Raw genomic sequence first — 24,319 nt, forward strand, 5'->3', positions numbered from 1 at the left:
AAATCTTTTCAAAGGGAATAAAAACTAGTTAAAGACAAAGCAGCTGACTAGAAGAAATGAATAAAAATAACTAATTCAACAATGATGAAGTCCTGGTATAAAAAAACTGGCAAATATTGAAACATTAAGAAAAAAATTCAAATGAAGCCATCTGTTCTCAATGAAGTTACAAAACCAAAAGAAAAGTTAAAAATAATTATCAAAAAAGACACATTGTAAAATAAAAATGCAAAATAACTAGTTCAAACCATACAGATTAAACTGAAACATACTCTAGGTACAAGAATAATTGGTGGAAGTAAAATATGTTAATTTCTCAGTAATGTATGAGGGCATTATATATATTACTTACTATAGATAAGATTAGATATTTAGATAATATTAAATAATTGATACTTGATTGACAATAATAATTATAGCTAGGAAACAAGTATATTCTTTCAATTCATGTCATCACTAAAGAGGAAAATTTAGGCATATTTTTATTAAAATGAGCCATAGGAACAAAAGACAGAGGTGGAACAAAACTTTTCCCTATTTACAATAAGTGACAATAGGATAAACTCACCTATTAAAATTAGGACAAACTGACTTTTTAAAGGAATACACCCGCACTCCCCTCAGGTACCCCCAGATTTCCCCATCCCCTGGCCCAAGCCAGAGATGACACACTTCTGAGTGAGAGCATAGCTTGCTCAAGGACTAGTACCCTGGTGGCCTGTGACTGGTCAGCATGGGAAGAACAGCTCGCCTGCCCCCTGTGCAATTTCTGAACTCCCGTGGCTGGCCATGCTTGGTCTGGGGAATTGGGAGAAGTGCCCATCTACCCCCAACATGCAGTTTCACCCTTATTTATTTACCTGAAGAATGCCAAAACACTAACTCAAAGGGATGCATGCACTCCCATGTTCATTGCAGCACCGTTCACAATAGCCAAGCTACGGAGACAAACCAAGTACCCAGAGACAGATGTATGGGTTAAGAAGATGTGGTACGTATGCACAATAGAATGCTACTCAGCTATAAAAAAGATAAACTCCTGGTTTTTGCAACAATATGAATGAAATTTGCTAAAGTAAGTCAGAAGAAGAAAGATAAATATCAGATGGCTTCACTTATACGTGGAATATAAACAAAACAAAGGGTCAGATAAAACCAAACCAGTAACAAGCCCTAGACAGCTAGCTGTAGAACTAAGATTACCCGAGGGGGAGTCGGAGGGTGGAGAGCAAATTGCAGATGGGACCCACTGGACGAGGGTGGAGGCATATGGGTGCATTAGTGGTGGGTGTGGTGTGGTGATACAAATCTGTGATCCTATACCTCCGAATCATATACAGTGTTGTAAACCAATATTACTTCCATAAAATTGAAAAAAAAATCAACTGGAAATCTTAAACTGCTCTCCCAGTTAACTAAAGAGCGAAAGAGGAAATTAGGCAGCTCTGGTCCCAAGACTGCCTGCCTCTATTTTTTTTTTCCTTTCACCTTTTCCTAATAAAGCTGTCCTTTTAAAATGTAAAAATAATAATAATAATAAATAAAGAGGAAATTAAAGATACACTTAGATAAATCTAGATAGCAGGAGAGACAAACCACAGACCATGTTTCCCAATAAAAAGATTCACTTCATACAAAGTAAATTCCTTTGCCAAATTTGATCTATAAATTTTAATGTCATCCTAATCAAAATCCCAGTAATTTTTTTTTTTTTTACTTTGGAGAAATAAGTCTATAATTTATATAAAGAGGTAGATTGATGGGCTTTATTTTTGTAATAAAAAAGATTTTGAAAAACAATAATGGAGTGGGAACCCACAGTATAAATTGTTAAATTATCTGATAACTAAAACATCTGAAGAAAGCTCTGATACAAAAGCAGTTTTTGTTTAAAGATCTAAGCATTTTTATAAAATTTCAGTATAATTACATAGTGCTTCAATTCAATGGGGAATGGGTATTACTATTGAACGATATTGGAATAATTGATTGAGAGAAAAAATTAAAATTTATATCTCTTGAAAATACAATACCCAGGTGACAAAAGGGCTGCAATTTAAAATAATAAGATACTACTTTATAGTTAGAAAAGCCTGCCTGGGGCACAATTTGAAAATACATATCACAACTTTAGAAACATTTGTTATCTTTTACCCAGTAATTTAATTTTATTGAGAATTTGAACAATGGAAAACAACTGAAATGTGTATAAAATTAAACTAATACACATGCTTACTACAGCATTAATAATATTTGAAAAATTTAAGACACCTCGATATCCAATAATAAAGAAGCTATTCAATTGAGTACGATGCATGCACTCACTTATATTATATTTAATAATATAAGAAAATATTTATAACCTAGAGAAAACTATATTGCATTGTTGCTTTTTTTGTAGATGCTCTAGGACTTCTATGTAGACAATTGTACTATCTAAGGAAAAAAGTACAGTTTTACAGTGTCCTTTAAAATCTGAATTTTTTCTTACCTATTGCACTGGTTAGGCCTTCTCTATAACGATGAATAGAACTATTGAAAGTTAACAACCTTGGGCTTCCCTGGTGGCACAGGGGTTAAAATTGCAGCACTATCAAGTTATCACCAGCCACAGTGGCTTGAGTTCTGTCCCTGGTCAGGGAGCCAACCCACATGGTGCAGCAGACCTCTCCTGTCTCCCCTGCTGGTCCCCTCAGCAGTGTATTGCAGTAGATCCACATGTTCTGCTCCCCACTCTGTCTCTGGTGAATCCTTCTCCCCCCACCCCTACATATACCTCTGGCCTACACCTCAGTTCTTGTCTGCATAAATAAATAAAAATAAGTCTTTAAAAAAAAGTTAACAGCCTTAAGTTGTGCCTGATCTGACAAAGAAAACTTAGAATTTCACCACTAAATATATCTTTGCAACATTGGGAATTTTGTAAGTACCCTTTGTTGAGTTAAATTTCTCCTTTGTAGAAAGCTTTTATTAGGAAGAGTACTGGGTTTTGTCAGATGTTATTTCTTCATATATTGAGATAATGGTATGTTTTTGCCTTTTGTGGTGTGGTAATACTGAGAATTACATTGATCAACTTTTACTATAAAGCCATGTGTTTCTGGAATAAATCCCACTAAGCCATCATAAAATTGTTGGCTTTGATGTCTGAAATTTGGTAAAGAATTATTTTCATGTGTGTTTCATGTGTGTTTATCGAAGATATTGAGCTGTAGTTTTGTTGACACTGTGGTCTGTTTTTGGTATCAGAATAATGTCAGCCCAATAGAAAGAATAAGGAAATATTCTCTCTCCTTCAATTCTCTGAAAGACTGTGAGATAGAAATTTCTTTAAGCATGTAGTAGAATTCACCAGTGAAGCCACCTAGCCCTTCTGGTTGGGAAAGTTTATAATTACATTTTCTATGTCTTCCATAGATAAAAAGTTTCTCACGTTACCTGTTTCTTCTTGAGTAAGCACTGGTAGTTTCTCTTTTAGGAATTTACCACATAACTAAATTATTTAATTTATTGACAAAGTTGATTAGAATAACCCCTCATGATCCTTTTAATAACTTCAGAAGCTGTAGTGATGTCTCTACCCTCATTCTTTATGTCAGTCAATTATACCTTCTTTCTTTCCTAATCTGACTACTTTATCAATTTTCTTGATGTCCTCAGGAAATATACCATTGTTTTTATTGACTTTCCATATTTTTGTTTTCTTTTATTGATTTTCACTCTGATCATCATCATTTTCTTTGTCAAGCTTACTTTGCATTTACTTTGCTCTTCCTTTTCTGGAATGTGTAGGTGAAATAAGGAGTAACTGATTTAAGATCTTTTTTCCTAAAAAAACCTTTTAGCTCTATAATGCCACATGGTGACATCCTACACATCCTACATATTGTGTTTGTATTTTCACTCAGCTCAAAGTACTTTCTAACTTCCCTTTCTACTACTATTTGTATTCATCAACTATCTGGATGTGTATGATTTTAATTTTTAAATATTTGGGATTTTCCAAAGATATTTTTGGTATTGATTTCTAATTTGATTCCACTGATGTCAGAGAATACACAACTTTATTTGGATTTTTTCAAATATATAGTAGTCCCTGAATCTGTAGTTTTGCTTTCTATAGTTTCAGCTACCTGTTATCAACCACAGCCCCAAAAATATTATGTATAGCAAAATACTTTGAGAGAATAAGAGACCACGGTCACATAACTTTTATTACAGTATGTTGTTATAATTGTTCTCTTAATATATTAGTTATTATTGTATTCTTATTATTGTTAAATATTATGCCTAATTTATAAATTAAGTTTTATCAGGCGCATTATGTATGCATAGAAGATTTAGGCTACATGGAGTTCAGTACTATCCATGGTTTCAGACACCCACTAGGGGTCTTGGAACATATAAAAATAATAAATGGAGATAACAGTTTTAAGACTTCTTTGGGGTCCAGAATATGATTTTCTTTGTAAAAATCTCACATGCCCTTGAAAAGAATGTGCATTGTGCTGTGAGTTAGAGTGTTTTATGAATATCAATTAGCTCTATGTGGTTTGTTGTTTGTCTTCTATATTTTTAATGATTTTCTGTCTACTTGTCCTACCAGTTATTGATAAAGGGATGTTTAAGTCTCCAACTAGAATTGTGGATTTGTCTATTTTTTTCTTGCAATTCCTTTAAGTATATTCTGCAGCTTTGTTATTAGATGCATAAATATTTAGAATTCTTATATTTTGTAATGAATTGACCCTTTATCATTCTAAATAATGTCAAATAACTCTCTTCATCACTATATTTTCTCTGAACCCTACTTGTCATTTATGTGTGATTAATATAATCACTCTTACTTTCCTTTCATTGATTTTAACATGACATGTTGACTGTCCATTTATTATTCATGTCTCTATATTTAATGTTGGCTTCATATATGTGGAATATAATTGGATCTTGCTTTTGTCCAATCTGACAAACTGGATTGTAAAATCCTAATTTAAATTTGGATATTTAGGGCTTCCCCAATGGCGCAGCGGTTGAGCGCTGGGTTGCGAAGCTGCCCGCAGCCTCTGCAGTGCCTGTTCGATCCCCTGCTGCTCCCCGGCCACCGGAGGAGGGTCCCACATGGCGCGCAGACCTCTCCTGCCGCCCGCTGCTCCCCTCAGCAGTGTACTTCAGTCTCCCTGTTCAGTTCCCCGCTCTGGCTCTGGTGAATTCTCTCACCCTCCCGCACTTCTGACTATACCCAGTGCTTGTATAAATAAATAAAAATAAATCTTAAAAAAAAAGCAAACATTGTACAAAAAAAAGTTATAATAATCTTCTTTAAAAAATAAATAAATTTGGCTATTTAGAGTATTCATATGTTTTTATTATTATTGAGTTTTAATGTATAATTTTGCTGTTTGCTTCTATTTCTCCTTTTCAGTCTTTCCCCTTTCTTTTCTGCCTTCTTTCCTGTTCTGATGAGTAATTTTTTTAATTCCATCTTATCTCTTTTGCTGACATAGTAATGATTGTTGCAGAACATTTTAGTAGCTTGTTTTAGGTTTAAATTTAACCCTAAATTTTTTTTAATTTTTTTTAAAGATTTATTTATTTATACAAGAACTGGGGTATAGGCCAGATGTGCAGGAGGGTGAGAGGATTCACCAGAGACAGAGCAGGGAACTGAACACGCAGAATGACAAAACACACTGCTGAAGGGAGCAGCAGGCGAGACAGGAGAGGTAGGCCAAGCCATGTGGGATTCCCGCCTGCTGGCCAGGATGGAACCCGCGCTGCAGAGGCTGCGAACAGCTTCACAGTGCGGCGCTCAACCACCTGCACCACCAGGGAGGCCCATAACACTAAAAATTTTTAACATCTTTAATTTTTCATTTTCTATTTTCAAATGATATTATAGCAATTCATAAATGATATGAGAAAGCATACAAAAATATTATTCTATTTCTGCCCCCCCATTTTTGTGCTATTTTTCTCACATTGATCTCAACAAGTTAGAAAACACCAACTATTTGTTATTTTTGATTAAATAATTATCTTGAAATATATTTAGATAATAAGGAAAATACATATTTATACTCATAGCTATTATTTCTAGTACTGTGGGGTTTTTTTTTCCCTCTGTGTAGATCCAGATATTCAGCTGGTATTATTTTCCTTCTGCCTAAAGAAACCTGTAACAATTATTGTAGCTTAGGTCATTAGGTGATTAATTTCTACAACTGTTGTAGATCTGGAAAAAAATCTTTATAGTATCCTCATTTTTAATCCTAGTTGGTATAGAGTCCCAAGGTACTTCAAAAATATTGCTCCACTGTCTTCTGATTTACATTGTTTCAAACAATATATCTGCTGCCATCCTTTGTTCCCAAAAAACAATGTTTCTTTTTTTTTCTTATCTGCTTTTAAGATGGTCTCTATCACTGAATTTAACTAGTTCAATTATTAAGCATTTTTTTCTACTTTTATTTTTTTTTAAAGATTCATTTTATTTATACAAGAACAAGGGTACAGGCCAGATGCATGGGAGGGTGAGAGGATTCACCAGAGACAGAGCCGGGAACAGAACAGGCAGACTGATGAAATACACTGCTGAGGGGAGCAGCAGGCGAGACAGGACAGGTCTGCTGTGCCATGTGGGATTCTCCCCAGCCAGCAGGGATAGAACCCGCAACGCAGAGGCTGCAACAGCTTCACAGTGCGGCGCTCAACTGCCTGCACCACCAGGGAGGCCCTTTTTTCTACTGTTATTAATGGTTCTTATGATAGGACTTCATTATACTTCTTGAAATTACGGGTTTACAGTTTTCATTTACATTTGTAAAAATCTATTACGTTTTCAAATATGTTTCCATCTCCTCCAACCTTGTTCTGTTTTGTGGAATTCACTTACACATATTAGGTAGCTTGATATTGTCTCACAGATCACTGATATTCTGTTCAGTCTTTCAGTCTTTTATTCCTGTGTGTTTATTTTGAATAGTCTTTATGATGATCTTTAAATGAATCTTTTCTTCTACAATGTCTAATCTACTGTTAAGCCCATATACTGTATTCTTATCTCCAGAAGTTCAATTTTGGGTTTTTTTAGTATATTTCATGTCTTTAATGAACATTCTCTATTTTTCTTCTAGCTTCTAGATATAGAAAACATAATATAAGTGTGTTAATATTTCTCTTTACTGAGTCTATCATCTATGTATTTTCTGGGTCAAATTAAATTGAATGATCTTTTTTATCATTGTGGATTCTACTTTCCTGCTTCTTTTGTTGCCTGATAATTTTATTGACTATTAAACAAGAATTTATATTTTATATTTCTATAAATACTATTGACTTTTATTCTAACGTGGAGTTACATTAAATGAAAACAGTATTAACCTCTTAGAACTTGCTTTTTTGGGGTTTTTCTGGGAAAAACTTAGCCAATAGTTAGTTTAGGTGTAACTTTTCCCCATAATGAAGCAACGATCTTCTAAGCACTTCAGCCAGTGTTCAGTGAATTGAGCAGAGTAGTTTTTTTCCCATACTTCTGATAGGAATAGGACTAATCTTGGCCCCATGTGAGCTTTAATATTTCTTCAAGCTTCTCTTTTAGCATTATTTCTTCTCCAACTTCAATTACTTTCTCAGCTCATGGACTGATTAGTACTCAGCTGAAAACTTACTGTGATCTACTAAAAAACCTTCAGAACGCTCTCCCAAAATTGTCTCTCAGTCTATGTCTCACTGCTGCTGCTGCTGCTGCTGCTGCTGCTGCTTTCCCCTCCAGCAAGCTTCCCTGGCTTATTTACCTTGGCATCACCTAACTCCTAGTTCCAAATGCTCAACTCAGGGAGACCCTTGAGCTCCACTTACTTTCTCCCTCATTGTGATGCATCCTAAAATCTCTCTCCAGGTAGAAAGATGGGGGATACCCTAGAGACCCCTTATTTGCTTACCATCTGTCAGGATTCACTGTCCTTTGCTGCCTGAACTCAAAAGACTAGAAAACTGGTTTCCCATATAGACATATGCACAGGTGAATGTGTGTGCATGTATATATGTGTATATATTTGTATATTCTTACATTTTTTTTTCCAGAGGGAGGTAACTCAGGGCTTTGTTTATCATGCCATAAGAAGAGAAACTGATTTTAATTATTTAATTCTGTAAGAATTATAAGCTCTTTAGAAGCCAGTTCTAAGGCATTATTTGCCAAGACAATTTTATATCTAAGCTTCTGAGAAACATAAACACAGAAATTTGTGAGTGAAAAGTATGATTCTTCCTATATTAATTAAGATTCTTAAAACAAAAGTGAGCAAATCAAAAGATTAAAATTAAGGAAATCTGTGTAATAAAATATATCATCCAAAAATTATATCCAGATGATAAAATTTAATGTGTATAAAGCTGAAAAGATAATTAATAATCACAGCTTCACTGTCCAATATGGTTATTAACCACATCAGATATTGAGCACTGAAATGTGACTAGTCCAAATTAAGGCATAACCGAAGTATAAAACATACACCAGATTGAAGAATTATGAAAAAAAATTGTTTGTTCACATGTTGAAATCATAATATGTTGAGAATATTAGGCTAAAAACAATTAAATTCAATTATTAAAAATAATTTCACTGCTTTCTTTTACTCTTTTAGTGTAACAAGTAAAATATTTAAATTCACTCATGTGGCTTATATTATGTTTCTATTGAACAATGGTACTTTAAGAGCTCTTGAAAATTAACCTCAACAGAAAAATGAGGAAGATATACAAACACAACATTTATAAAGGGAAAATCAAAAATAATCCACAATAACATATAAAGATCTTCAATAAATAATTAAGAATAAGCAAAATTCAAATTAAAACAGTAACGAAAAATACTTTGAACTTTGACAAAAATGTAGACAAATTAAGAGTGTCAATAGTTGTTGGGAATTGAAGAAGCAAGAATCTTCCTCTTCTCTGCTAGTTGGAATATGAATGTCACTCTGGGGAGCAATATGCTAGTACATAGTCAAATTAAACATATACACAAGCTATGGCCCAAAAACTCCTCTCCAATGTCTACATTCTAAATAAATTCCTACAGAGATACGAAAGGGCATATATATATAGGGGTGTTCATTGCAGTGTTATGTGTGGTGACCCAGAGTTGGGGACAACCTGGGAAAGAGGGCACATGATATGTGCCAGATACTCACCATAGAATATGATGCAGTTGCTGAAAGCAGTAAATTTACATAGAGAAATGTGATAACCTCTTGGAAACACAGTGGATGGTGAGGAATGTATTAAATACATTTCTAGATATATGATTTTTACAATATATGTGCACATGCATATAGAGCATATCCATTCTCTAGGATCATAGCTATGGTGAAGTTATATATTTGAACTATGAGAATAGGGTTGTCTATAGGAGAAAGTTCAGCTGGTGGGAAATAGAATGGAGTTTAGGGACAAACGGGAATAAATAAGCAAATGTGTATACACACAACAGAGGCTCCCTGTGATGATAACACACCTTGAACTGGAGATATAGTAAACCAAACCCTCTACACTTTTGGTTGAAAAAGTGGGCCAAATTGCTATGGCTATTGCAGGACAAGAAAAAGTACTACATTTTAAGTTCCTAATTAATCTGATTTTCCTGTCATTCAAGGCAAGAAGGAAAATGCAGGGTTACAAATCTGGATTATATCAAAATAAACTCAACTATCTGTCAGATGAGATAAATTTTGTCTTAGCACTGAAGTTCCGCAATAATGTCTATCTCAGGGTAGCACTAGAAATTGAAATGAAATCAAAAAAAAAAAAAAAAAAAAAGGAAACAACCAAAGGGGTAAATGTAGCCACAAAGTATGCATAAAAACTGACCTTGAAATCTTAACTAATTTTAAGATACTGCTCCTGCATTAGTGATTCTTACATTGTGCTCAGTGGAGACTTTTGATAAGAGATTCTGCAGGATACTGTGAGGTGGTGGGTAAGAAGGATCTAGAGAAAGAAATGCAAGGAAAAATGAAGACAAGGATCTAGGGCGTCCAACCTTCATTTCAATCATAAGGATATATTTTAACTTGAAGTTCCCACATAGGCTTCTATTTGAAGAAAGGATGTTGTGATTAAAAAGGACAGGAAATGGAAGTCATTCTTCTAGGCCTTTATATAAGATATCGAATGATATAATGAACAGTATCTTCAACAGCAGTTATACAAAAGTTACAGAGCAGTCTTCATATCACTATTTCCTTTATCAACACTAGATGGGAACTAAAGGCATAATATTAGATCACAGTTCTCTGAAAAGACATTTCTATGGGAAGCTAAAGCAATGTAGTGTGGTGTGTCTTTCTGGTAATAGGCTCATGAGAGAGACTGTAAGTTTGGAGTCTCCAGATGAATTGATGGCTAATATCCTTTGCACTAACTCTCCAAGGTCCTTGCCAAGTTGTTTCCAGATCTCACAGTTAAGTCTCCAAATTAACAGATATGTTCCATTGTTGACTTAAGAGAGGCCACCCAATTTCAGGAAAATTGAAATGCTGCTAAACACAAAAAGCCTGATTTTCATTCTTTCCCAAATGGAGTTACCCAGTTCCTCTCCAATACACCAACACTCCTGCACATGTGTACACGAATCCACACACGCCTGCATGGATTTAGGTTGCCAAAGCACCTAAAGGCTGGGTCAAAGTTCCACAAAAGCAGCTGCATAAGCATTTAAATAGTGTCTCAACTGAAGTCTCCGCAATACTCCCAGAAACGGGAAATGTAGGGGGTTTTGCCTAACAACTTCATACCAGTCATAACGAATCCTCTTAACTATGCAGATCTAAATATTGCCCTAATCCTTCCTATATACCATCAAAGAGAAGGTTATCAGACCCCTAAGATGGGGTCTGGGGCCCTGGACTGGATTTATGGATAAAAAAACAAATTGACTGGCAGGCTGAGAAACATAGGCTCAAGAAAAGATTAAAGAGTTAGTTCATGGACTTCTAGCTTTTGGTAATAGCGGAGTAGCTTAATTCAACTTATCTCCACATCAATGATAATGATAAACTCTAGGCAATATGTATTTTTAAAACAACTATTTGAAGGACTAGAGAGTGACCAACAACACGGAGAACTAGATGGGATAAGAGTTACTGAAGGGGCGTGTATTCATTTGCTATGGCTTCTGTACCAAAGTACCACAAGCTGGTGGTTTAAACAACATAAATGTATTATATGTACATTTATTACAGATTATAAATTATAGGTATTTATTATATTTATAAATGTATTATCCAGTTCTGAAGACTGGAAGTCTGAGATCAAAATGTGGGTAGTACTGAGGGCTATGAGGAAAAATCTGTTTCTTTCCTCTCCCCTAGAATCTGTGGGTTTGTTAGTAGAAATCCTTGGCATCACTAGGTTTGTGGAAACATCCCCCAACCTCCACCTTTATCTCCCCATGGAGTTCTCCCCATGGATGTGCGTATAAGTCCACAGTTCCCCTTTTAAGGACACAGTCATATTAGATTAGGAACTACCCTAAAGACCTCATTCTAATTTGATTCACCCTACAATACACATATGGATTTGGGGGGGAAAAGATTCAGCACATAGAATAAGCAGTGAGAAAACTGGATGATAACCGCATTTAACTGGATTTTCTCTTGCAGGCATACTCCAGTCTGCATGGGACATGGATAAGAGCAGGTAACAGAAAGCTGCAGTCTTACTGGGCTGTGAAGCCAGAGGTTGGCATGAAAGCTTATCAAAGTCACTAGAAATTGAAATGAAATACAAAAAACAAAAGAAAAAAAAAAACAACCAAAGGGGTAATGTAGCCACAAAGTATGCATAAAAACTGACCTTGAAATCTTAACTAATCTCTGAACTGCTCCGGCATTAAGTAAGGTTCCAACAATTCAGCAGAAAGCTGTAATGAGTAAAGAGGTAAGAATGGTCTGTCAATTCAAGCTGCTATAACTAAAATAGTACATTCATTCTAAGTGGCTTATACAACAGGAGACATTGATTTGTCATAGTTCTGGAGGCTGGGAAGTTGGAGATGGAGATGCCATCAGATTCAGACCCTGGTGAGAACCAGCTTTCTGGTTTACATAACCCCTCACTGTGTTCTCACATGCGAAGGGAGGAAAGAACACTGGTCTCTTGCTCTTCTTATAAGAACAATGATTGCATTCCTGAGGGCTCCAGTCTCCTCTTCTAGTTACTTCCCAGTGTTCCCAGTGACCCCACCTACAAATACCATCACACTAAGAATGAGAGCATAAACATCGACGCTTCTGGAAGACTTATTTCATTTGGCATAATCTCCAATTCCATTCATGCTGTCACAAAGGGCAAGAGATCATATTCTTCGGTAAATACTCAGCAATGGCATTGTGGATTCTATGGTATTTTTACCTTTTTTTTTTTTTTTTTTTTTGAGCAATCTCCATTTTCCATAAAGGCCGCACCAAATTGCATTCCCACCAACAGCAGGTGAGAGCTCCTTTTTCTCCCATTCCTTACATCCTCACCAACATTTGTTGCTTTTTGACACTATAGGCCATTCTCGCAGGAATGAGGTCATATCTGATAGTGTTTTAATTTACAGACCTTTACATTCCTCATAAGAAGTGCTGAGCATTTTTTCATGTGTCCTTCCTTGGTTCGAGAGAGCCCTTCAGGGCCTCCCCTGGTGGCACAGGCAGCTGAGCAGCGCCACACTGTGAAGCTGTCTGCAGCCTCTGCAGTGCTTGTTCCATCCCAGCCAGTTGGTGAGGGTCCCACATGGCAAAGCAGGCCTCTCCTGTCTCGCCCATGCTCCCCTCAGCAGTGTATTTCAGTCAGTCTGCCTGTTCTGTTCCCCACTCTGTCTCTGGTGTATCCTCTCAGCCTCCTGTGCATCTGGCCTATACCCCAGCTCTTGTATAAATAAATAAATAAATCTTAAAAAAAAAAAAAAAAGAATTTCCCTGAGAGTTTTACAAAAATTAAAAAAAAGAGAGAGAGAGAGCCCTTCAACGCTGTGCCTCTTTCCTCAACCTTTCAGATCTCCTTAAGTTGACCTTCTACCCAGGGTTTTCACTGTACTTGGCAGGAGGAAGAGGGAAAGTGTGTCAGTTCCATCTTCCCAGGAGTGGCAGCACTGAATTCTGCTTAGTTTTTGCACAGTTTTCTCATCTAGCAGAATGTTTTTAGGATAAGGAGCAAACCTGGTTCATTTTGTTTGTTTCCTCAGCATGTAGCAAAGACCTTGCGTCTCTTACAAACCGTTAAATGAATATATGAATGACTGCAGGGCCGGAGGGCTCCTGAATAATCCTTTGCAACCCTCTGTCTTTCCACTTGCCTTAGAGCATTTCACATTCTTACCCGAAGGCTTGTGCCTGGGACCCTGAGATCTTCTAAGATCTGGTTCTAGCCAGGGCTTGCACACGGCTCTGATTTTGCACTGTCTGCAAGACACGCCCTGGGAGAAGCAGACCGGAGATGTGGAAAGAACAAAGGTCGGAGTTCCGAAGCATGAGGAGGGTATGCCCTTCAGCAGAAGACCCCAGTGAAAAAAACACCAGAAGCCTTCATTTGCAGCTGCCTCCCAAGCTGCTAGGTTAGAATCAGAGAAAGCAAAACAAGGGAGCTTGGGGGATTCCCCAAATTGAAACTAAATTGCTTCTGATTAAACAGGCACACACACTCACGTGCACATACCATGCCAGAGTTACAGGTTAGCGAAGTCCCACATCACTGGGTAATTTATTTAGCTCCTACTCCCGTGCTACTCAGACGCACAGAAGTACAAAGCAGCAAACATAAATAATGAACTGCTTTAGTGCCTTTATCAATCATAAGCATTGTGTTAAGTCCCTCAGGAGAGGCTTGTAATGAAATCCTCCATTCATAGTTTGGGGTTCCCAGGCCTTGTCTGGGGGATTTCTGTTGTAGGCTGGCCTCAACACCCTCTGTGATATTATTAGGAGAAAATCCCAGACTGGGCCCACTTTCAAACCTAGACTTGTCAGTCTCACATACCCCTGCCCTTCAGAGGAACCAGTGTGATTTAATCAGCTCTGTGCAGTAGAAATCTACAGTAAACCACATAGGAAATTATAAATTTTCTACTAGTCACATTATGAAAAGAAAAAAGAAATAGATGAACTTATGTTTGTAATACATTTTATTTAACCCAATATAACCAAGAGGCTATTATTTCAACTTGTAACCAATATTTTAAAAAATTATTTTTCAGAGATGTTTACATTTTTATCTGTAATACGTCAAGTGTTCATAGCTACTCTGTGGCTAGTAACTTCCACACTGGGTAGTACAGATTTAAACCCTGGGTGAGTGATGAGTGAGTGAATCAGAATGGCTGGCCCACCCCTGAACCCCTCATACTTGCTGGCTGGAGATGGGATTTCACAATCACAGCCAGTGTGGAATGTCCTGCCTACATCTATATGCAAAGGCGAGCGAGGACCTGGGCCCCCAGAACAAACAGAAGCACAGTGGCTGGATTAGTACAATCAGAATGGAGTAAGGTGAGAAGTGAAGCGAGAGGAAGTCAAAGAAGGAGACAAACCATATCCACCTGGAAGGTGAAACAAATCCTAGAAATTCTATAGACACTGAAAGCAGAGCCGTGACTCTTTAGGTGCTGGGGAAAGGAGAACGGGGCCTATCGAAGGGCTGGGACGTTTCCTTCTGGATTGATGAAAATGCTCCAGAACTAGATAGTAGTGATGTCGTTCACACACCATAAATTCACCAAATGCCTCTGAATTGCATCCTTTAATAATGGTTGCATTGGGGACTTTCTATTATGTGTTTTACCATACACCAAAAAAATTAGTGCTAGAATTTACACTCAACACTGTCCAGCTTCCCTTCATCCTTGGCCACACCCAGGCAGCCAAGGGCAGACCCCATCCCAAGACTGAAGGCACTTTTCAGAGACAGCCCAAACCAGGCATTCTGCCTGCCGGCCATAGCCACGGTGAGCCTTCTGGCCAAAGAAAGAGAATTGCCAACTGTCACGCCTGGAAGATTTGATGCATCCATCTCTGACAGGAACGGCAGGAGCTAGTGCAGGGGATGAGGGTGGTGTTAAGTGTCTTCAAGTACTAAACTCCACTCTTCAGCTCGTTAGGGATCTTTGATCTTGGAAATTTGTAAACCTTCTTGAAGTTATTCATATGTTCAGCTTGTGCAACATCTCTTGGGGATAAAGAGTTACATAAATTTACACTACTCACGAGGCAAAGTGGAATTTCCTATAGTTCTCCTGTAACTATCTCCTGTCAAGTTTTATGGGTTTGGAGAAGGGGGAATTTAAGTCTAAGATATCAGGATTCCAAAATACACTCACTCTTTTGTGACTGGCTAACCTTTCCTTCATCCTCTATCAGACTTGATCTTTCCAAACTGCTTGTTCTCAATTTTTTTCTCTCTCTCCTCAATATCTCTCCCTCTCTCTCTCTCTCTCTTTCTCTGAAAAGGGAATGATTAGAATCTCCTAAAATGGGCCTCCCCAGTGGCGCAGCGGTTGAGCGCTGGGTTGCGAAGCTGCCCGCAGCCTCTGCGGCGCCAGTTCAATCCCCGGCTGCTCCCTGGCCACCCGAGGAGGGTCCCACATGGCGCGCAGACCTCTCCTGCCGCCCGCTGCTCCCCTCAGCAGTGTACTTTGGTCCTTCTGCCTGCTCTGCTCCCCGCTCTGGCTCTGGTGAATTCTCTCACCCTCCCGTGCTTTCTGACTGTACCCAGTGCTTGTATAAATAAAAATAAATCTTTAAAAAAAAAAAAGAATTTCCTAAAATGCTAGAAGGAGCAAGAGAAGAAGCAGCATCTACCATTACTCCATTACTGAATCTTCTTAGGCTTAAATCCCCAAGCCCTGCACAGTCCTGCTCTCCTCACCTCACACTGCTCTGTCCTCACTCACAGATTTTGGGTGCCCTGGATGCTTCAGTTGCCTCAAGATTCTTAGAGCCTCAGAGATCTCACACATGCTCCCCATTCAACGGAAGAGAAATGTGCCCCTTAAGAGGAATAACTTCAACCCTCCATATGTGTTATGAAGTGATAATGACTCAAAACTTAACCACACTCTAACACTGGAAATTCAGCAACTCTTCTCAAGGAATTCTCAGTGTAATGGGAGAAACAGAAGGAAAGTGATGCAACAACAATAGCATAGCAGTGCTACAGAGCTCAGAAGAGTCATGTGGCACGAGGGGCACCCAGAAAGTCTTCCCGGGGGAGGTGACATTTGAGTTTGAAAGGAATCAGTAGAAGTTATCCAGTGGTGGAGGGCAGGCAGAACAGCCACATGAGCATTGGCACTGAGGAAGGAGAGAGATCTGGGAGTGACTGGAACTAAGGGTCAGTGGTAGAGGTGAGCATAGGTGGCCAGTCATGAAGTAGCCACATCTTTTCAGAACTTCCTCTGGGCCAGCACCAAAACAGATACTAGAGGGGATGCACTCCAAGAGCATGGAACCAAATGGACCTTCTGCTATGAATACCTCAGAGCTACATGGTTTCCTTCATCTCTTTTGGAGCAAATACAAATTTATCACCACATCCTAGTAGCCTTCACCTTGAAATACCCCTGTGCTGGAGACTTACAATGGCCAGGCATGAAGCCAAGTGGAGAAGATGAAAAAAAAATCTGAGGGCAGCTTAGATTTTATACACACACTCATATTCTCACCCTTTATCATACTCACCACACAGGATAGATGCCCCTCAGCCTTTACTTCAAGACAGGTGGGGAGTCTCCATCTGTTGGTGTGTTGCTCCATATTTTTTGTAATGTCTGGCTTATTTGCCCCTTCTTACAAATCATGATGATGATGATGATGATGATGATGATGATGATGATGATGATGATGATGATGATGGAAGATATAGTAAGATTCCTTTAGGTTTCTTTGGTGCTTTACATAATAATTTGATAATTATTTCATTTATTCTCATACTTGGGACTGTTACAGTCCCACTTACAGAGGAGGAAGGACTTGAGATTTGAAGAGTGGTTAAAACACTTCTCAAACTTGGCAAAGCATTTGTTCTGTGTTGTTTTCCAGAAGGGACAGACTTACATGAATTTATTTACCCTGACACTGCCCCATCTACCAGAACACCACAACTTTAAGGGTAGACTGATCAGACCCAGATAAAGTCAAAGATCATTCAATTCAAAGACTAAATATAAGACCGTACGTAAGTCAGTTCTAAGCGACCAAGAAAACTTTACCCACCTAAGCCAACTTCTGTTTCCCCAATGAAGGCCTACAAGCCTCCTCACCACTCACACACTAGAAGTATTGCATGGCGGTCAGGAGACTTGTGTTAGTTGTGACTGTGTTTCTTCTAACTAAATGGATGTCCCTGGACAAGTCACCTAAGAAATCTCATTTCCTGTGAAATGACAGGTCATAACAAGCCTCAATGGAAATCATGCTTGTGATTTGACTTTGCAATTGTAAACTATGTAAGTGATCGCTGGCATCATAAGGATCATTATCATCCTTTGGGCTTCTGTTCAGACCCCTTCCATCTCCTCCCTGCCATCTCTCCCCATCCTCCCTGACCCAGCCACTACCACTGCTGCCCAGGCTGGGAGCCAGGGACCCAGCATCTCAGGAAAGAGTGGTTAGCAGTAATTCAAAGGCTGTTTTTTCTCCACACTTTGTAGCAGCTCAGAAAGGCAAGTCAAAACCATAAATTGTGTACAGAAAGGACGACATGTCACCGAAGGGGCCATTACCTCTTTAGAAGTCAAGCAACATAGATTAGAATGGAAATTATTTGGGATCTTCATCAGTCGGCTGAAATTGTTCAAGGCTCAGCAATTCACTGAGGTTTGCCACTGGGTCATTGATTTTAGTAGTGTGTGAGTGTGTGTGTGTGTGTGTGTGTGTGTGCGCACGCGCACATGCGCACACACACGCACACTGCACATTTGTTGAGGTTCAAAACAGAAAAGTAAAACTTACATTGCCCCAGAGATCTTGTTCAGGTGCTTCTCAGTCTAATTCAGTCTAGCAAAGTCCTCACAGGACCCACAAGATATTCCCCACAGGGCAGAAATCCGTGGATGGAGAAGATTCCTGGGAAAGAACCCCTTGGGACACAGAAAATGCTACAGCTAAGGAGAGGGCTAGCTAGACACCCAAAGGGATGTCTTTACAGATGAAACCTCGGGTCCAGGTGTGGTGGAGCTCAGTATGTGCACCCCACTTCTAAGGGTGTCTCAGCCTCACCTGACCAGGATCTAGTTGCCTGGCCACTTCTGCTCCTGTGTTAAGGCAAGAGTGTAAAAGAAAGACCAAGAATAAAAGCTGACCTTTAGCAAGTACTTACTACATGCCAGGCTCTGTGGCAAGTGTTTTACAAGCATCATTTCACTTGATCCAACAAAAGCCCTACGATTTAGGTTGTTACTGTCCTCAGTTAACAAATGGGCAAACCAGAGTCGTCATGATTCAATGACATGTGCAAGATCACAGGGGGAGCCAGGACTTGGCTCTGAGCTGTACTCTAGAACCACGCACACAGTTGGGTTTTGCTGTGAACCCATTATTTAGGGCCATGAAGTGTGTACCTATAATGCAGAGGTTAAAGTCCCAAGGTCAAAGACAAGGGACAATACAGTCAGGATGGCTAACGGTGATCCAACAAACCCAAGGGCAAGATGTAAGCTTATGTCTTCTTTATGCAGATGTGCAGAGAAGAGCATAAGAAGAAAAACCCAAAGGTCCCTGTCAGTTTTGCAGAATTTTCCAAGAGGTGCTATGAGAGGCGGAAGACCACATCCAACAATGAGAAATCTACATCTGCTGAAATGGCGAGGGCAGACAAAGGATGCTGTGGTCAGGAAATGAGGGATTATGAGCCAGCTAAAGGGGAAGAAGAATCTAATGCCCCCAAACAGTCACCCTCGGGATTCTTCCTGTTCTGTTCAGAATGCACCCCGAGATCAAATAAATCCACAGACCCTAATAGCTCTGTCAGAGCCATGGCAGAGCAGCTACATGAGACATGGAGTAAGTGACGTGACAGTGAAAAGCAGCCTGACAACAACGAGGCAGCAAAGTTGAAAAAGTGAGAGAAGGATGTTGCCAACTCTAAGTGGAAGGCAAGGATGGGGCCAATGTCCTGCTGCAGTTGCCAGGGAGAAGGTGGAGGTGAAGGCAGGATGGAAAATAAAAACTTGTTTCTGTCTCTGTGAAAGTCTTCAAGTAGGGGGCATCGTTATGGACATGTCTGGATCCAAGCGTGTCCATGCCCCATTAGGTTGACTCACACCACTGGACCGTGATCAAACCATGCCCCTCGGAGTGCTCTAGGAATTGTTAGTGGTTGATGTGGCGTGGCCATGGGGATCTTTTGGTATGATTTTGACCCTAAAATGAGACATTTTAGGGCACATATTCTCCAACATTTTTAAAATGAAAAGACTGGTGTTCTCACCCTGTGCACTTTGCTCTTGGCATAAGGCACTTAAAGATGCTTTCTAGCATTTTCTTTAATGTGTTAGGTGGCATTAACTATATGGTTTTGGGCTGGAAACCCTGAGTCATCAAGAGCACATAGCTGTACTTTGAAAAAAGAACAGAACGGCCAAGATAAACTCTCAATGGTCCTCACAGGGGGTGATGTTCTGGGAGACAGGTCTTCTGGATGGGCCATAGCTCAGGGGGTCCCTAGGAGGCTTGCCCTGAGGTCATTGCGGAGGGCAGTCATTCACCCTTGTTTTGTATCTAGAAGCAGGGCATTCTGCTGCCATTCTTAGCTGTGGAAAAGGGGGTCACCTTGCATGAGAAGGGTTTAGATGTTTGTAGTTCAATGGGAGAGTTTTAAACTCTGTATTAACAAACTGTCAAGCTCGTCATTATCAGCAAAAAGCCTCTGCCTCCATGAAAGTTCGCGACCATTTCTGTACTAAACACCATAAGCGACATTTTGTTATTTTTCGTATGTTGAGAATGAGGAAATATTTTTGAAGTTAAATGAACACTATTAAATCCTTTTGAAAACATATTTTAAATTAAAACTCAAGTTCCAGGGCTGGATTGCTTGGTTCAACACCTAGTTCTCCTCCTCACTACTCTGGACCTTAATCAAGCAGGGAGTAACAGATTAGCAGGCTCTGGGCTGGCACGCCTCTCCACCGCTCACAGGACAAACCCACACCCCGAGGGGCCTGTGAAGCCAGCTGTTTGGCTCCACCAGCCAGGTCTCCCTACTGCTTGGTTTCAGCAGTCACGAGACCAGCTCCTTCGGGCCTTCCCAAGGGCCTCCACCGTCTTCTTCCCCTACTCTGGATTCTGCTCATCACGCCTCAGGCTTCCTCTCTCAGCTCAAATGGCACTTCCTTTGAGAAGCTGGCCCCTCCCCCAGTCAAGAGGAGGCACCCCCCTGATTCATTTTCATGCCAGCACCCTCTTCTTTTCCTGAATAGCACTTTTAACTCTCTACCTCTCCCAAGAGCCTGGTACAGGGCCCTGTAGGCAGTAGGTGCTCCTGGCATATTTGTTGAGTGGATGAGTAAGGGTGGTGCCCAGGCCTTCTCCTGGCAGGCCAGACAAAAAACTGTTCAGCATATTGAACCACTGGTCTGTGGTCCCAAATGGTGCCAGGTTGCTGGACTCCTCATGTCTGCTTCCCCCATGAGCAGAGCTCTATCTTGGGTCACCCAGCAAATGCATCCCCTGCAGGCTGGAGAAAGCTGGCAACAGGCCACAAGCAGGACATTTCTCTGACCCTTTCCTCTTGGCTCCTTCCAGTCCCTTCCTCTTTTCACTTCTAGGAACACCCTGTAGACGGGCTGCCCCTGGTCAGCTGTGGTCAGGATGATTTAGCTTTCAAATCTCTTAAGGTCATTTTAGAAGTTTGAAGTTTCCTGGAGATGCAGACTGGAACCCTCAGAAGCTTCCAGAGTGTCTTTTTCCAAAGAGATAGGAGGTGAGAACAAAAAGAGAGAAAAGGAAGCAAGGGTAGCTGGAGAAGAGACGAGAGGGAGGGACGGCAGCGAGGCGACAGTGCAGGCCCGGGAACTTGGGAGCCGCCTGGAAGTAGGCCATAGGGTCTGGGCTGCAGAGTGTGATTAGTGCCACTAATCATCTCACCAGCTCAAAATAGGTTCCCTCCTCTGAGACCATGCTCCCAGGGTCAGCCGTGGCGGCTGATTAACCAAGGATGCTGCTGCACGCTGCTTGGCAAAGAACAACTCACAGGAGGATGGGAGGCCACAGATGGACCCCAGAGATCTGTGTTCCCCGGAGGTCACTCCCCCACCCTTCCAGCACCCCCAGCACAAAGGCACCCTCATTATCACGGGTGGGGCTTCTTCAGGCCCCCTCCCAGACCGCAGAGCCAGGCAAGTTGGGAGGTACTTGACAGGGCCTGGGGCCAGCCCCCAGGGGATAGTGATCTGCAAAAATATCCTGTCTTCTGGATGTCATCCTCACTTATCTTCAGGGTGCTGCAGCCCCCCAGGACTCTCTGGGAGCTGTCTGACATCCACTCCCAGAACAGCATCTCTAATGATTAAAACCATATGGCCCCTCCGCTCAGACTCCTGTCATCTCTCAGCTCGCCTGCCTCTGCTGCAGACCAGTCACTTCTCCTATAGAGACTCTTGTTCTACATGGTTGTTGGGCAGGGGACCCAGGGGGGCAGAGGCCCAGAATTACAGCAGCAGTTAATTGCTTGGGTGGCGGCTGGGCTGACGCAGAGACTTGTCTGCCTCAGAAACTGACTTGGGTTCTCTGCTGAAGGTTATTAGGGGGAGTCAGTAACTTCAATGTCTTCATCCCATAAGGCCACATGGAAGATGACAAGTCAGCCAGGCCTGAGCATGGCACAGCTTCAAATGCCATGGTGGGCATCCGGGGTGGCCTCAGGCACAGTCTCCGTCTCCCTGCAGCCTTCACCTGACTGGCATTGCTAATTGGCAGCTAGGGGAACACAACTGAGATGCCATTCCCAGGACAGCCCCCTTACCCAGGAGTCCTGAGTCCCCTCTTGCCACAGTTCAATCCCGCCTAGTCGCTGTGCCCACATCCACCATGGAGCCAGTCCTGAGTATCTGTACCAGCCCATTGGGTTCTGATCCTGATCCAAAGGGAAGGGAGTTCTGTGGTGGGGAAGCAGCAGATGGTGTCAGATGAGTTTCGGGTCAGAACCAAGTGTCTGAGCTGCCCAGGCCCAGACTGATAAGGAGACTGCCCAGGCCCAGACTGATAAGGCCCAGACTTCTCCGGCTATGGGGTGGAGACTAGAGATATGGGAACAGACACGTTACAGAATTCCAGCAGGGCTGGAAAAGGAACTCATGCCAGTCTCCCAGGGACTGTAGGCCACCTTGGCATGGGGCAGTGTGAAGTGGGTCACCTAAAACCAGAGGAGCCCCAAAGAGCAGAGAAAAGAACTGCTTTCCTGGCCTGTTCTCATAGCCATCCAGTGGAGAGGGGTCATGGAGGAACTGAGGAACAGAGGGGCAGACCTGAAACCCACAGGGCAGAAGCGGCCCCTGGCTGGGAACCGGAGCCAGCGCTCTCCATCCAGTTCCCACCCGCCTGGAGTTCAGGCCGAGAGCCCCAGCCAGCAGTGTGCTCACCGCAGCAGCCCAGGGAGTCTGCATGGACATTCACCCAGCGCTGGCGTCAGCTGCATCCAGCACAGCATCGCCAGGCACAGGACTGTCCTGGCAGCCCCACCCTGCAGGCAGCACGCAACCACTGGGTGCTCGGGAGGCCCACAAAGGCTGCCTGTCTGTCCGACAATCTCCTTTCCCACACTGATAAGTGGGGCCCAGAATTTTGGTCTTCTTCTGAGTAACATGACTTTTGTCCCCTGAGATCACTATGAGGGAGGCTGCCAGGCCAGCTGCAGCACCCAGCACCAGTGACTCAGCCACAGAGCAGGGAGGCAGCCCCAGCACCCTCGCTACGTGCACCCATGCTGCAGACCCATGCCTGCACAGGCAAACACTGGGCGACAGAGTTCTCTGCTCTGTTCCATAGTCACAACTCCAGTGGGCTTGGGTAGCCTGCTGACTAGTCCTAATTTCAAGTTATTCCAGCCTGAGCATGTCAGGGGTTGGGTTCATATATGAACTTTACCCCCTTCCAGAATGCAACATCCCTTCTTCAATTGGCCTTTCTGCAGATGAGTAAGTTGGATCAGAAAATGGATCAAGCAAAGATGAGAGATGAGAGTCAGTCATCTCTGAGGTGTGAGCAAGGTGGTCATCTAACACAAAATATGATGTGAGCCCCTGAGGCTGTCACACAGAGACATCCGCTGCCCTTGGAGAGATACACACAAGCACTGCTGATTACATTCAAAGGATCAACAAGCAGCAAAATTAAATCTGTCTGGAAGGTCAGGGCCATCATCCTAGAGCAGGGAGCTTTGGCTCTGTGTCTTGGGGGTGAACAGGGCCCTTCCAGTGTTAGGAAGGTCCAGCAGGCAGTAAGAACTTGCCAGACACTGAGTACTAGGACAAGTGCTTAGGAGAGTATCTGGGTTCACCCTCACAGCAGCCCTTCAAGGTGGGTGCTTCCTCATCCCACTTCACAGCCAGAAGGGGTAAAGCGGGGATCTGAACCCAGCTGTGTCACTCCAGGATGGCTTCGCCTTCTTTTGCAGGGAGAATTCCAAATGCTGGGCCAGAACAGAGCTTATTGAAGGATTTTGAGGAAGGAACAATAAAATGTCATGGCCTGGGGGGAGTGCATGCAGGAGGAAGTAGAATGTGTGGGCTGTGAGCAAGAGACAGGTGGACCAAAAAATGATTTCTTGCCTAGACCCAACAGGAGCGGCAGTGAGGATTGATGCAGATTTGGATGAGTTGAAAGAATAAGAGAACAGGGAGTTGAGGGAGTTGATGCTGATGACCCCCTCTTCTCTTCAATGGAGTAACAATAATGACAAATAGGCTGGTAACCAGGTGAAGTCCATGAGGAGAAAGAACTGACCAGAGACACATGCAGGCTATTTACTGCCAAACAAAACTGTGGCCTGCCCAGCGGATCTCAGAGGTTCCATCCACACCAGTGTGCATTTCCCTGCATCGACGGCAGCAAGCAGGTGTGGAGCAGAAGTTGGGTTGACCCAAGAAGCACAAGTTGTTGAGGTGGGTCTAGTCCAACTAAAATTGGGTAGATGATAACAATTTGGCACTAGTGAGCATTGGATTGAACTAATACACCCTAGGATCTTGGCTCCCAGAGAGGAATACACTGCCAAGAGGGCTTGGGGTGAGGGAAAAGATCAAGGGGCCTTGGGATGGGCACCTGCTGGGTGCTCTTTG

The sequence above is a fragment of the Talpa europaea genome, assembly GCF_964194135.1.
Source record: "Talpa europaea genome assembly, chromosome: 10".
In the NCBI taxonomy this organism is placed as follows: Eukaryota; Metazoa; Chordata; class Mammalia; order Eulipotyphla; family Talpidae; genus Talpa; species Talpa europaea.